This window comes from Oncorhynchus gorbuscha, linkage group LG08 (assembly GCF_021184085.1).
Source record: "Oncorhynchus gorbuscha isolate QuinsamMale2020 ecotype Even-year linkage group LG08, OgorEven_v1.0, whole genome shotgun sequence".
Taxonomy (NCBI): domain Eukaryota; kingdom Metazoa; phylum Chordata; class Actinopteri; order Salmoniformes; family Salmonidae; genus Oncorhynchus; species Oncorhynchus gorbuscha.
The window spans coordinates 54,860,569-54,873,249 of NC_060180.1; the positions used below are offsets into that span (position 1 = coordinate 54,860,569).

General features: G+C 40.6%; 1 long non-coding RNA gene across 2 annotated transcripts; it reads right to left on the bottom strand.

Moving 5' to 3' along the window:
• Nucleotides 1–2,819: 2,819 nt before the first annotated feature.
• On the bottom strand, nt 2,820–5,378 carry LOC124041844. 2 transcript variants are annotated; one of them, XR_006840000.1, is made up of 4 exons: nt 4,841–5,378; nt 4,155–4,307; nt 3,832–3,905; nt 2,820–3,471 (listed from the first exon to the last, which is right to left on the bottom strand). It is a non-coding gene; the product is annotated as an uncharacterized LOC124041844 (long non-coding RNA). The 2 variants fall into 2 exon arrangements; XR_006839999.1 differs by having other exon boundaries at nt 4,155–5,378.
• Between the last annotated feature and the right edge of the window lie 7,303 nt (nt 5,379–12,681).

Consider the following 12,681-nt stretch of genomic DNA (forward strand, 5'->3'; position numbering starts at 1 on the left):
ATGATTTACACAGTGTATTTTATTATTCCACTTCTTCTCAATTTTTCCAGTGTAATCACATATTTTAAATCTGATATACCTACTTGTGTCTTTGACAATGAATTATTCATTCCATTCATGGACAGTTTTGAATAACTGATCCAAAAAAATGCTCCAGGCGTCAAATATAATGTGACGTTTTACTATTGTGCATACGCTAGGCAGAGATGGTAGAGGGACTCATAAACACATATTTTGTCAATGTAAAGTAAGATGATGGCAAGGATTTTCAACTGGCATAAACCACTTGAATATGAAGATTCATTCAATTTTTCTTGAAGGTTGGTTTATTTTGAGAAATTAATTGTTGTTGGACTAGTAACCGGAAGGTTGCAAGTTCAAACCCCCGAGCTGACAAGATACAAATCTGTCGTTCTGCCCCTGAACAGGCAGTTAACCCACTGTTCCTAGGCAGTCATTGAAAATAAGAATTTGTTCTTAACTGACTTGCCTAGTTAAATAAAGGTATAAAAAAAAGTCAAGAAAATGTTTAAACACCCAGCACTTGGGAAACATACAGTACCAGTCAAATGTTTGGACACACCTACTCATTCAAGAGTTTTTCTTAATTGTTTACTATTTTCTACATTGTAGAATAATAGTGAAGACATTTACTATGAATTAACACATATTGAATCGAATAGTAACCAAAAAAAGTGTTAGAATAATGTAAATGTATTTTATATTTCAGATTCTTCAAAGTAGCCATCCTTTGCCTGGATGACAGCTTTGTACACACTTGGGATTCTCTCAACCAGCTTCTTGAGGTAGTCACCAGGAATGCATTTCAATTAACAGGTGTGCCTTGTTAAAAGTTCATTTGTGGAATTTCTTTCCTTCTTAATTAATGTGTTTGAGCCAATCAGTTGTGTTGTGACAAGTTAGGGTTTGTATACAGAATCCCTATTTGGTAAAAGACCAAGTCCATATTAAGCAAAGAGCAGGCTCAAATAAGCAAACATAAATGACAGTCCATCATTACTTTAAGACATGAAGGTCAGTCAATATAGAAAATTAAGAACTTTGAAAGTTTCTTCAAGTGCAGTCGCAAAAACCATCAAGCACTGTGATGAAACTGCCTCTCATGAGGACCGCCTCAGGAAATGAAGAACCAGAGTTACCTCTGCTGCAGAGGATAAGTTCATTAGAGTTACCAGCCTCAGATTGCAGCTCAAATAAATGGTCCTAGAGTTCAAGTAACAGACACATCAACTGTTCAGAGGAGACTATGTGACTCAGGCCTTCATGGTCAAATTGCTGCAACGAAACCACTACTAAAGGACACCAATAATAATAAGAGACTTGCTTGGGCCAAGAAACATGAGCAATGGACATTAGACCTGTGGAAATCTGTCCTTTGGTCTGATGAGTCCAAATTTGAGATTTTTGGTTCCAACCTCTGTGTCTTTGTGAGACGCAGAGTAGGTGAACGGATGATCTCTGCATATGTGGTTCCCACTGTGAAGCATGGAGGAGGAGGTGTGATGGTGTGGGGGTACTTTGCTGGTGAAACTGTCTGATTTATTTAGTTTTCAAGGCACACTTAACCAGCATGGCTACCATAGCGATACGCCATCCCATCTGGTTTGCACTTAGTGGGACTATCGTTTGTTTTCCAACAGGACAATAGCCCAAAACACACATCCAGGCTGTGTAAGGGTTATTTGACCAAGAAGGAGAGTAATGGAGTGCTGCATCAGATGACCTGGCCTCCACAATCACTCGACCGCAACCCAATTGAGATGGTTTTGGATTAGTTGGACTGCAAAATGAAGGAAAAGCAGCCAACAAGTGCTCAGCATATGTGGGAACTCCTTTAAGACTGTTGGAAAATCATTACTCATAAATCTGGTTGAGAGAATGCCAAGAGTGTCATCAATAATCTGAAATATAAAATATATTTAGATTTGTTTAACACGTTTTTGGTTACTACATGATTTCATATGTGTTATCTCATAGTTTTGATGTCTTCACTTATTTTACAATGTAGTCAAATAAAGAAAAACCCTTGAATGAGTAGGTGTCCAAACTTTTGACTGGTACTGTATATCAGAGGTTGCCAACCCTCCTGGAGAGCTAGCAGGATTTTCTTCCAGCCCTATTTTAAAGAGAAAGTTCACCCAATTTACCAAATGTTTGTGTCCTTACCTTGAAAGCAGTCTAAGGACAAGGAGACTGGACAACAATCCCTTCCTCCAACCTTTCCACTATTTCTCCCATTAGCTTGTTTACCCATCTCAATTCATTTCTGTCTGAAGAAAAAGTTTCAAACACTCAAAAAATATGTGCATCCCCCAAAAAATCTTGAACAGTTGTCGGATTGTCAGTGTTCATTTAACATTCAAAGCATCCTGAGTACAACCTACCTGTGGTTTTAAAAATGTCCACCTCGGTCATAGGCCATGTCAAAATACAGAATTGCAGGACATTAGCTTTAAAAGGTCAAAAATAAAAATGCCTAGGGGTTGGGCCAGGGGGAAATTAAATTCACATAGAAAATCTCACGGCAAGCCTTCTTTGGCAGCCCTGGAACATGAGAACACAAATAGAGTATGGTCCAGGGAGAACATTGTAAACATTAGAAGCATGAGACCATGAAATACTGTTCATGTAGTGGTAGGTTACTTTCTTTACTGCAACATCATTAATCACAGTCACCACATTCCATCCATCCACCCACAGTTTTAATGCAAGTAAAGTCCTACCATATAAACAGCTGTGATGGAAACAGGACGTTTCCGTACAATTTTGGAAATGTCTACAGGTAATTTGTCAAATTAATTACGTGAGAAATGGCGGTGGATACGTCTTTATGCACAAATATTGACATAACTTGGAGTCGCGCGATGATATGGTGTGTGGTCCTCCCACTACGACTCAGGAAACCACAGTTAGGCTATAAATGATGAACTTCACAGGGTGGTGAAAATGCAAGGTGATGAGCTTGATGCTCCTTTCCAATAAATATTGAGGGTCCTATTCTGGTGACATGATGATCGATGCTTGGCTGCCATTTGACCAATAAAAATAATCTCGCTCTTCTCTCCATAATAATCTCACCACTAACCTGGTTTCCATCCAATCATCCCTTACAAAAAACTTCTACAGGAGTCCTGCATGAAAAATCCTGCACAAATCCTGCAGTATATCCTATAGGTTTAGGAAGTCCTGCAGGATATCCCACAGGATTTTCAGGGCCAATTTTCTGTAGGACAAAATTCATACAAGAATCCTGGAGGACACACTAGGAATCATGCAGGTACTACTGATGGAATTGTCCTATAGGAAAATGGCACCCAAATCCTGTGAGATATCCTGTAGGTAATAATCCTGCAGGTAATTCCACAAGATTTTCAGGGCAATTCCTGTAGGACAATCTGCAGGATCCTTTCCTCATCCTTCAGAGAATTCCCTGTAGGACAATCCACATTCCTTCAAAAGAATGGACAGAAAGTGCAAGACATTAGATTGCATGGCAATTTTATTATTCAATGCAGCAACAGCAGATGTGTTTGATTGTCCATTTCAACCACACTGCATGAAAGATAGTTCCTTGGAGATAGAAAATGAGATTTTGAATAAATATGGTAAAAGCGTATTTTGTAACGAGTGAGCGTAATGGTGACGTCACATGTGTATTAGTTTGAATGGAAAAGGATGTCTGCAATGGTAAACTTGGTGATAGTTGGTTTTAAAATGGCTGGTACACCAACAACATCTGTGAGTACTGCTATGCACGTGTTAGACTCCATTGTAAAGGGAGGAATGAGAGGCTGAAACTGTGTGTGTTACCTTCGCCTGCATGGCTGTCCAGTGCTGCTTTCTGTGGTAGTCAGTCTCACTGTTGTTCATAGGCTCTGTCTTAACTGGGGAGGAGAGAGATGAGAGTTCACAATATAACTGCTGATGTGTGTGTGTGTGTGTGTGTGTGTGTGTGTGTGTGTGTGTGTGTGTGTGTGTGTGTGTGTGTGTGTGTGTGTGTGTGTGTGTGTGTGTGTGTGTGTGTGTGTGTGTGTGTGTGTGTGTGTGTGTGTGTGTGTGTGTGTGTGTTATATGAAAAACAGCAACAAAATAGTGCAAATGATATACTGTAGTAGTAAAGGAAACCTACTCACCTTTAACTAGTAGACTACTGGGCTAATGAAAATATAAATGTATTGTGTTTACCAACTCTAATGTGGTGTGGTGGCCTTCTGCTGAACTGTTAGAAATAGGATACAGTGAAATGCTAGGTGTGTGTGTGGTTTCTGTGATCCCTGTAGTCTAAGCTGTAAGGGAAAAGAAGAGAATTCACATGGTTGAGGTGGGGAAACTGTCAAAGCAAGCTAAAAGTAAAACAGAAAGTGATGTTAGATTTAAATATAAATTGATACACGTATTTAAACTATTTGTTAATTCAGTATAATATATTTCAATTAAAATAATGTGATTTCATAGAAAAACAATGTTGTAGACCCCTCTTTACTAATTAAATGCAATCACTTCCTTATTTACGTACATGAAAGGTCATGATCGGTCATGTGACTTGGTTACCATTATAAAGTGTTAGCCAAGAAGCCATTAGCCTAGTAATAAAACAATTTAAAAATCGCCATCAGTTTCAAAACACTTACATGTAATTACCAGCATTTTGGAATTTACGTATTCAAATTTAAAAAAGGCACACATATCTGAGCTATCTTTGATGCAGGTGCATGGTAACAGTTGAATAGCATGAGAAAGAAAAAAACCTGCACACTGCTCTTGCCTCAAGGCCTTTGTAAGAGTTTTTACATATTGAATTCGACTATGTGTAACAAACCTGTTGTACAACCCTGATCTCTCCACACACACCCTAGCTGAGTCCGGCTGGGTGGGCATTTTGCCTTTGCCTTTCCATTGGCTGTTCGATCAGTCCCCCTTTTTGCTTGGCGTATCCAGAACGTGGGCGTTTATAGTATCTGGCAGATAAAATAGCGCATGTAGTGATGACGTCTCGATAGCTAGTGCGCAACAGAAATGCTGGGTTCAAAACTGGAAACTGAAATCTCCGACTTCCGAGCGCTCAAGACAGCTAAGATCTCGGGAAACAAACAAACTGGGAAAAGTCGTTATGGACGGTCATCGAACTCTGAATTCAAAGTCAGAAACTCTGGCATATTTATAAAACTCCGACCTGAAGATCACTGATGTCATTGACCATTTCTCCCCCCAAATTCCCAGTTGCCTTGAAAGCACCAAAAAACGGGTTTATCACAACAGCTTGTGAAAAGTTATCTTCACAATAATTTAAGGGTTTCTTGCTATCTCTGCCGCTGAAGAGAGTCTAGAAAAGTTCAATGGAATTTTGGAGTCGAAAGGAGATGGTTCCTCCATATAGAAAAAAAGTGAATGGATTATATCGAGTGTTGGAGGAGTTGCTACCTAATGGGAGGACAACAGTCCATGTGGACTATCTGTGCATATGAGTTGTTCTCCCTTTTCGAGCGATATGTTTATCCTAGGCATCCTGTCATGTCATAAATCTGATTTGTTTAAAAAATATTTCCTTGTGTAAATTCATTAGGTAGGTCTATTCACTGCAGTATTATTTCTAATAATTCCTCTTTAGCTTTTGAAGTCCCGGGAAAATATAGATAGCTTGTTGTACACTTATTTCTAGCCTTTTATTTACTACTACAGCTTGCTCTTGCTTGCTGAACGTAAAATACAGAAACCAAAAATCTGAGGTGAATTCATTACGCCTACTCTGCTGCAAAACCTTTCTTTAACTGAAGTAAACATTTGGTTATGAACGGTAAAATAGCCCATGGCTGCTATGGGAGGAATGGCATTTCATAATCTAACTTTTTTCTTGCACTTTGACACGTAAAATATGTATAGCCCTAATATTTCGCTTCTTCGGCTAGCTGCGCAATAGGCTATAGGGTACGGACACAATATTCGTGAAAAACCACAGGCTACAAAATCTATAGGAGATGTATTTGTTATACTCGGCCTAATATGTTTTTCATGGAGAGAAGTAGGCTTGCTCTCGCTAATTGTTGAATGTACAATAGGCCTAGACCAAATGAACTGTCTGTGAAAGTTGCGGAGAGAGAGTGCGGATAACATTGTTGCACTGATGTATTAAATGGTTGCACAGGACAGATAGTTGTGAGTTGTGAAAAAACAAATCCAAACCACTTGACAGCCATTAGAAAAATGAAATCACTTGCAAACCACTTGAGCAATGAGGCAAACAATGTCATGATGTAAAAGATGTGCAGGCTAAACAACGTTGTTGAATATCTACTTTTTTTATTTTTAATTATCAGGCTACATGTAGCATACATTGAAGTATTATTTACAGTTGTCACTATGACCACACCTTGAAGCGCTGAATGGTCTGTGTTTACCATCTTATTAATATGCTAATACAATGTGCAGTAGGCTGCAGTTGATTGACTTACTAGTTAGCTAACCAAACCATCAGCTTGCTATTATGAAAATCAAATTATAACAATGCCAATGTTTTCAATTCGACTTAGCTTTCAAAAGCAGCTCATAAATAGAACATGTAAAAATTAACTATAGACATTGCATTCTACTGTGTGCATTATAGGGAATTATAAACTGGGTGGTTGGAGCCCTGCATGCTGATTGACTGACAGCCGTTGTATATCAAACAATATACCACGGGTACGACAACTTTTATTTTTACTGCTCTAATTACGTTGGTAACCAGTGGAGCCGTGTCCCTTTGCGGAGTTAATTTTCCAAGGTAATGTACAGAACGGAGGCGTTTATCTCGCTTAAACCACTGTTGCAGAAGAAAACCATATGAAAGCACACATTTACTGGTATAAATGCTTTTTTTTCATTGATATTTCAATTTTTATAAACAAATTCATACCTTTTCATATTTTGGTTGCTAGACGTTACCCAGTCGTTCGTTCGTTCGATTAACTAGACAAGGCCCAGTTGTTTGTTCTTTATGTTCCGTTGCCATTCTCGCTGGCAACATTCCTATCCCTTTTTATTTTATTTATTTAACCAGGTAGGTCCTTGCTTGCTAGCTATGGCTAATAGTCAAACTCTGTTGCCAGAATGCAAATAGTCCGGGTTGTCATTTGAGTATTATGGCTTGGGGGTAAAAACTGTTGAGAAGCCTTTTTGTCCTAGACTTTGCACTCTGGTACCGCTTGCCATGCTGTAGTAGAGAGAACAGTCTATAACTGGGGTGGCTGGGGTCTTTGACCATTTTTAGGGCCAGGTTGTGTACCGAAGTCTGTATATTGTATATTGATTGGTGCTCCAGGCCATAACTTTCTTCATGCCAGGTATGGCAGTTGCATCGCGTGTCTCAAAACAGTATGATTAGTCATCTAATGAGAAGGTAGTCTCATCATTCACTACATGATAGCACAACAAATATTACCGTTTGGAATCAAGGTTCTGTAACGTATACACTGGGAGTCGAGAAGCATGTGATACGTTTAATATAACAATTAACATGGCTCAACACAACGTAGGAGTAGCGTCTAGACATGAACAAACAGAAACAATACTGCCTGGGGAAGGAACCTAGGGGAGTGTGGTAATGGAGAACAGGTGTGCTTGATGATGAAAGCCAGGTGCGGTAATGAGGATTCCCAGGACCGGCGGTTTGTAAAACAGCGACATCGAACGCCGGAGGGGAGGAACGTGAGTAGACATGACAGGTTCACAGTTAATTCAGCCCACTAAACTGAAGTGAGTTTGCCAAAACAAATTATTTTTCCTGCAAAATGTGTGTGTTAGGAGGGGACAAGAAGAAAGTAAAGACTCCGCCTCCCTGAATGTAACGATTTCCACTCTGGGGAGGACCACACATGTGTGACTCTTTTAAGATTGCTTCGATATGATGGGTGTTATATCAAAAGTGTTTCTACCGACATTTTTCTCATAGGCTAATTAAATGTACAGACACAAAAATATGCATTTTTTTTCTCCGAAATGTAGGCCTACTTGTATAAAAATTCGGATGGAAACAGGTTGCTGATTCAGGATTTGATAGCATTGCAGAAGCCAACAGTCAGATTCTCTGCTGCATAATAGGTTTACAGTACATCAAGTGGTTCTTACATGATGGATTACTGACTGTCATCATGGATTGATATATAAAACATGTTTTCTGTCAGGAGTGATTTCTTTTCATGCCATCACTATTAGGCTAACAGTCTTATCCTTGTCCTGAAATAGAAGTGAAATGGAATCTACCAATTTAGGGTTGTAAGATTGGAGAAGCGACAGTAAAAACTAAGTGCTGTATGTCTAGCTAGGTTACAACCACGATGAACAGCTGAAGGGACATCCTTATATAATCAGTAGGTTTATGTACCCTTGATAGACAATCACTCTAATATATGCAGATTTTTGGTATTTTACTGTCAACACTGAATGACTCAATCTGAAATACTGAACTGTTGCTTTATTTAATGTATCAAGCAGTTAAGGCGTCATCAGCACTTACTCGCCAATCTTACTATTGTAAGAGCTAGCTAACGTGTTCAAGTGAGAGATTTAAATACATCTATAGTGTGAGGTGGCTGATGTTTGATTGTCCGCATAAATTAGGGCATGGTCATCTACCCTATCTGCAGCAGCTAGGGGGGCAGCAAGGCCAGCTTGTCTCCTCCCATCCCCTCGCCTGAACTCATGTATGGCCCTGAGGGTCTGGCCACTGCCACCCAGACGTGTCACTCCTTCTATCTCACTCTACAAATGATCCTGCTGGGAAGAGACAGGGCAAAGGCAGGGCATGGGGTCAGCAGCCTCCAAATAGACCTTTAGATTAGAGCACTCATTGCCTCTGTGTAATGTCAACATATGAGAGCTTTAGCTGTTGATTGTCATTGAAATGTTTGATTTCATTTTCATATTATTGAAACAGCACTTGCATTTCTTTCTATATAACCAAGATATTACTCTGAGGACAACATATTATGTTGTGGTTGGTTGTTATGAAATTGTCTCTGTTCCTATACAGCATTATGTAACACAAGTCAACACATAAGCAGCTGCTTCTTCATAAATGTAAGCGAATGATGCATCATTCTGTGTTGTTTACCAATGAAAACATCTAATTTGCAATGACACAGCAATTAAGTCTGGGCTAATGAATCCTGTTTCCCCTAGCCGATCCAGCCCCCCCAGTAGACCATGGATCACAAACACCCTGGTGTCAGACCCGGGGGCCAAGCAGACAAGATATCTCAGGGCCGTACACAGAGGGGCTGGGACAGACAGCAGGCACAGTGTTCCCCTGCCAGTGGGAGTTATACAGTGGAACGAGTGACAGATTGGCAGATAGAGAAATCATTTGAATATGGAACTCACTAAACCATTGGCTGAGTTGGCAGGTGACAGCAGGGCTTTGATTTTGTTGTTGTTGTTGACTTTTGCTTCTCTCTTTCTCTCTCCCTCTCACTCAGAAAGCACAATAAAAGGAGAAATCAAAGAATGAAGCTAATGATATTGAACCTTTATCTGTTGGTTAGTGGCTTATTTCACTTCAAAGGTTTTGGTATTTCAAACCCAATTCCACAGACAATTTTGTCACTATTATTTTGGAACTACACCATAGCTTTTTAATGTTTTGACACTTGGCGTTTTCTATTCTAGTATACCCAAGACATTTAACCCAATGTTTTTTAAGTTTCAGCCGAAGCCTCTTCTCCAGACAGGCATGGTTTGGTTCAGTGGACAAGCCTCTCTGTGTCACCAGTCTGAAAAGAGAGAGTGGCTCTAGCTAGCAGAATCTACTGTCCCACTTTCAGCTTGGTAGCTCTCTCACTACTCACACTGAACTGTCACAATGGCATGTTGTCTCACCACAGATCTTCACTCAATTCATTTTAAACATTGGTGTTTGTTGCGGAGCATCTACGGCTGCATTCAAATAATAACATATGAAAAGATTATTAGCTTGACAAACAGATCACATTCATTCATTTACAGAATGATGAGCATGCTTTATACAAGACCTGCTCTAGACCTGCTGATCGATATAACTTTTTTCAATATTCATCACCTCTGAATTCTGCATCAGTGTGTCTTACATATCTAATCATTGCAGATAGCAAGAGTGAAATGAACCCCTTCTGACAGGAAGGTCAGACTTATCAGAAACTCCTTTGATATATAATTGTTGTTGCAGGTACTGTGTACAGAAGATGATGTGTACTTTAGGTAGTATAGTATGTGAATTGATTGTAGTAGATGGACTGTATCCATTGAGTTGATAATACCATGTGTATTAGGAAAGGATTCACCGCAGCCTGCCTGGGTCTGATGACGTATGATGCTGAGGGCTGCTCTATTAACAGACTGTAGATACAGTCCAGATCTTTCATGCAACACTGGGCTTTGAATATACAACATCATCTGGATCTTTTAATATACACATGAAGCATGCATATTTAGAGACTGTCTGCTTTCTTTTATGATAAAGTATCTATGTCGGAAACATATTTTCAATCAAAAAAACGAGTGACTTTTGCATTGTGTGCAGCAGTTAACAGACAATACATTCAGATGATATTTACTGGTTGCTACTGATGCAACTGACTCAAGAGGCCAGTGGAGATGTATGATTGCTCCTGTCATAAAAAAAAATGAACCTTGGAAATCATTTGGAGGAATTCATGGGATTCAGAGCTGGGCATAACTATCTATCCCTTTAACCGAGCGCCTGTTCAAATCAATGAGAGTAGACTACAGTAATTACATTGGGGTTGCATGGTGAGGGATGTCTCCGCATACCAGCTGTCTCTTTTGAATAACTAACATGCTTACCGATGGAAGATTTTAACAGGGATTTATGGTGGAGTAACTGACATTTTAGAATCCCACATGATGAACATGACTATGTGTGAGACTTCATGGCTGCAGACAGTTATGAAAAATGTACCTATGCTGTTACTTTAAATCAAGAGGTGAGCGGGAAAGGTTGGAGCTGTGCCTGGTGCTGTGAGGTGGCCCTTTATTTCAACCAGGCATTACTTAAACAGCTTAAACAGCTCTTTAATGAGTGCCATCTAATGAGAATTAATCAATTCTCCAGGTTCTCCACCACAGCAGTGTTGGTATCAGGGATGGACTGGGACCAGAAATCGGCCCCGAGGGCCCCACAAAAGCCTTTTTTTTCTTGAGACCCTTGTTATCCTAATATTGATCATTTTGCACAATTCAGACCAGCCCACTGAGCTAAAGATGGAACAACATTTCCTCAAACTGCCATTAGGACTGTCCATTTCTAGTTGGTTCTACAGAATGAGCCATTCCTCCACAGTGTGTTGTTTATGATGTGACAGGTGCCTCGGAGAGGCCACAGCACCAACTGACAGCACCATCACTCTGGCCTAGTTGCCCATAGGTGGTGGGGCTGTGGCAGTCCGAGAGCGAGCGAGAGAGATGGCCACAGGCACAGCAGCATACACATCACTGGCCAATGGCGGAAGAACAAGTGTGACACCCATCTTCCGTTGGTGGGGCTTGAAATGGGATCTGCCAAACGCTGGCAGTGCGAGTCAAGCCAAGGTATTTACATCCCCTGCACCGCTAATAATGACAGATGTTGTCATCTTTGAAGCTTTAACACGAGTCGCAGAGCCTCCCTCCCGGGCAGATAAGGTTGTCAGGCGGGGCCTCTAGGTGCCACAGTGTAAGCAATGATGGATATGTTGCAGAGTTTAGGAATAGAGAAGTATAGAGTTGTCCTCTTTTTCCTCATCTCTGTATTCTCACACCTCTGTAGTCTCACATCTCTGTATTCTCACACCTCTGTAGTCTCACATCTCTGTATTCTCACACCTCTGTAGTCTCACATCTCTGTATTCTCACACCTCTGTAGTCTCACATCTCTGTATTCTCACACCTCTGTAGTCTCACATCTCTGTATTCTCACATCTCTGTATTCTCACATCTCTGTATTCTCACACCTCTGTAGTCTCACACATCTGTAGTCTCACACCTCTGTATTCTCACACCTCTGTAGTCTCACACCTCTGTAGTCTCACATCTCTGTAGTCTCACACCTCTGTAGTCTCACACCTCTGTATTCTCACACCTCTGTAGTCTCACACCTCTGTATTCTCACACCTCTGTAGTCTCACACCTCTGTAGTCTCACATCTCTGTAGTCTCACATCTCTGTAGTCTCACATCTCTGTAGTCTCACACCTCTGTAGTCTCACACCTCTGTAGTCTCACATCTCTGTAGTCTCACATCTCTGTAGTCTCACACCTCTGTATTCTCTCACCTCTGTAGTCTCACATCTCTGTAGTCTCACATCTCTGTAGTCTCACACCTCTGTAGTCTCACACCTCTGTATTCTCACACCTCTGTAGTCTCACACCTCTGTAGTCTCACACCTCTGTAGTCTCACACCTCTGTAGTCTCACACCTCTGTAGTCTCACATCTCTGTAGTCTCACACCTCTGTAGTCTCACATCTCTGTATTCTCACTCACCTCTGTAGTCTCACATCTCTGTAGTCTCACATCTCTGTAGTCTCACATCTCTGTAGTCTCACACCTCTGTAGTCTCACACCTCTGTAGTCTCACACCTCTGTAGTCTCACACCTCTGTAGTCTCACATCTCTGTAGTCTCACACCTCTGTAGTCTCACATCTCTGTAGTC